This window comes from Empidonax traillii, unplaced genomic scaffold (genome assembly GCF_003031625.1).
Source record: "Empidonax traillii isolate 1590-97213 ecotype Southwest subspecies unplaced genomic scaffold, ASM303162v1 scaffold2:size4533513, whole genome shotgun sequence".
NCBI classification, from domain to species: Eukaryota; Metazoa; Chordata; class Aves; order Passeriformes; family Tyrannidae; genus Empidonax; species Empidonax traillii.
The window spans coordinates 3,742,759-3,745,226 of record NW_020955195.1 but is presented as its reverse complement, the minus strand read 5'-3'; the positions used below and the strand labels follow the sequence as shown (position 1 = coordinate 3,745,226).

Below are 2,468 nucleotides of genomic sequence, written 5' to 3'. Positions count from 1 at the left end.
GAGAAGAAGAGAGAAGAAGTTCCAACTACAATGAAAGTGCTGCTGCTGCTGAGGATCTGTTGCTAGAAGGAGAGAACTGGAACTCCAAAGATACAAAATGAGACTACTTCTTCTCCTTGGACTGGTATAAAAGGGGAAGAAGTATTTCTGTGTATATATAGCACTTCAACTTGAGTAGAAATTGTTGTAGATATAGTTCTTTAATTTTTAATTTATTAGTGGTTTTTACTTTACTAGTAATAAATGTTTATACTATTTTCCCCCAAATCCTGTCTCTCTTTTATCTGCAAAAACCTTCTCTCAACTAGTAGTAATTGCGTGGGGAGTGAAAAGCAAAATTGACCCAAAGCAAAACCACGACACAGCCTCAGTAGACTTTTCAGCAATTTAGTGCTGAAATGCATTGCTGAACATTTTGCTTTGAGGTACCTGCTACAAATAATCATGTAGGAGGTTTCCTGCATGATTGAGCTTTGCCTTCAATCTTAAACAGCCTCTGCCTGAACTTCATACTGAACCAGATGCAGATAAAGCAGCTGATTGCATCTATGCAAAGAGGCAGTAATGACTTCTTTCAGGTGTGACAATACTCAGTCTTGTAGACAAGTTTACAGTGAAACAAAAGGAAAGAAGTGACAGCACTAGGACAAATACACTAAGTATACCTCAGCCTGACATGTTAAACCAACCGTGACAGCTGAAGCAATGCCAAGGATGGCCCTGCAGAACAAGGCCCAAAAGGGGGTTCCTGCAACAAATAAAAGAGTTCTAGACTCTCTTCCAGGCAGACAGTACTGTGAGAAAGGGGCATGATCAGTACAGACTGTTTAGGTGCGGTCTAATGTGGCCAGTGACACAACCCACAACACAGTGAAAGTCTCCACTGTTGAGCCTCTTACAGGACAGTTGAGGTTTACTTGGGAACAGACACTGAAGTCCAGTATCTCAGCAGCTAACAAGCTGTGCTCGCTGCCTTGTTGCTGAATTAGGCAAAAGTCTTTATTTTAGCATCAGAGAAATTTCCAGAAAGGCCATTGGAGTGTCAGCTCAGCTACCACAATACTAAAGACAGTACCAACACCAGTCAGCTGAGTCACATGGGAGTCAAATGGTGTGTAGTGGGAGAAAGTCCAGTGAACAGGTTATGCAAATCAGTCACCATGTCCTTGATAAAGGAAAATATAGGATAAAGAATATAGGAGAGGTTGAAATTTTAGTAAGACTTGAACTACATGAAGTATTCCCCATTTAAACTTGAAACATGTAAGGTACCTGGACACGTTTTCAAAGACACCACTAGCCTAGTAAAAATGGACTTCAGTAAGAAAAAAGATTAGTCTGTAAATGGTTAAGTCTGGATTTAAAACAAAGATAAGCAGAATATAGGTTAACTCTTTGACCTTGTGTTTACGCTTATTCTTTCGTCATGTTTTTGATTAGCCTCCTTGAACATATTTCACAATAAAAAGCTGAAGGCATAATCAAGACATTTTGTTGCAAGATCTTCTACAGAAATACACTGTCGTGGTTTTGCCCACCAGCCCATCCCTGGGGCTGAGGATGGTTTTGTCAGGTAATTTCCGGACAAAAAGGCCAATCAAAAGTCCAGTGACACCTTTGCTAATTACATCTTCAAGAAAACAGAAGAGAAGGTTGTTGGCGCAGTTGAAATTAAAGACAGCAGCCATGTAGGGGAGAAGAATAGCGGGTCCGAGCAGGGCCAGACTCCCTCCTCCCCCGGCTTGGGCCGGGGTGGGGGGAGCAGGTGCAGCACTGAAGTCCTCCCCTCTCTCTTGTGAGAGAGTGCAGAAAAAAAAGTTTAAAAGACAAACTGCTTGGACAGAAACCGCTGTGGAAGAATTCCAGTTGAAAGACAACGGAGCTTCCAAGGTCGAAGCCGGCAGCTGAAACTGCAGCAAGAAAAGTAAAATGCGAAAGGGGGGGCTTGTTTCCCCCCTGCCTTTTCGCTCTCTCTCCTTAGCAGGGAAAAGACTTAAAAGTAATCCTTGCTACTTGAAAAAGTTTGTTGGAGTAAGGAGACCCCCCATGCAGCTGATAGAAGAGTCTGTGGATGTACCAAAGAGAACTGAGACTTCATGAAAAGGACTGAAGTGAGGCAGAGTCCTGGTGGAGATTTGTGACCCTGAGGGAAACCTGTGCTGGAGCAGTGACGACTCAGGTGGAATACTGGGATCCGTATGTGTGAATCTATACTACTACTGAAGATTTTGTAACCCTGAGAAATCTCATGCTGGAGCGAGATGGCCCATGTGAGATGCTGGAACCCGTGTGTGTGTGGGATCCGTGCTAGACCCATGCCGAGAAGTCTATCAAGGACTGTTCTCCCATGGGGAGGGACCTCCATAGAGAAACAGGAGTGAACTCTTAAACCATTATCCCCTGTAACCCTGTGGAAGAAGATCCATAGTAAGCAAGTGTCCCCTTGCAAGCCTATGGAAGGAAGACCC

The 2,468-nt window shown here is 43.5% G+C and overlaps 1 protein-coding gene across 2 annotated transcripts in view; it reads right to left on the bottom strand.

The window, feature by feature from the left end:
- GAK (cyclin G associated kinase) overlaps positions 1–2,468 on the bottom strand; it is a 69,034-nt gene that overhangs the window by 32,802 nt on the left and 33,764 nt on the right. The gene's annotated exons all lie outside the window — the stretch shown is intronic.